General features: G+C 67.1%; 1 protein-coding gene across 1 annotated transcript in view; it reads left to right on the top strand.

The window, feature by feature from the left end:
- TMPRSS5 (transmembrane protease, serine 5) overlaps window positions 1-228 on the top strand; it is a 20955-nt gene that overhangs the window by 18224 nt on the left and 2503 nt on the right. The window lies entirely within an intron of this gene.

The following is a 228-nucleotide window of genomic DNA, read 5'->3' as shown; positions in this document are numbered from 1 at the left end:
TCCGATCCTGCCACTTCGGGGCGGCTCTTTAAGGAGACCCAGCCTGGCACCCGCAGGCAGCGTGGGCAGCAGCGCGCTGCGAGCTACCCCAGAGCTGTGTGTTGCTGGGGAGGTGCCTGTGGGAGCTGAAGCCTCTGGAGACCCTGGCCTTGAGAGCCTTTCGCTTCAGCGTGCCGGGCGGAGTAGCTCTGCGGGCTGATGGCTCCACAGCCCTTCCCTGGCTGCTGG

The sequence above is a fragment of the Buceros rhinoceros genome, unplaced genomic scaffold (genome assembly GCF_000710305.1).
Source record: "Buceros rhinoceros silvestris isolate BGI_N320 unplaced genomic scaffold, ASM71030v1 scaffold14224, whole genome shotgun sequence".
Taxonomy (NCBI): Eukaryota; Metazoa; Chordata; class Aves; order Bucerotiformes; family Bucerotidae; genus Buceros; species Buceros rhinoceros.
The sequence above is the reverse complement of the archived record's forward strand: the minus strand, read 5'-3'. Positions and strand labels throughout refer to the sequence as shown.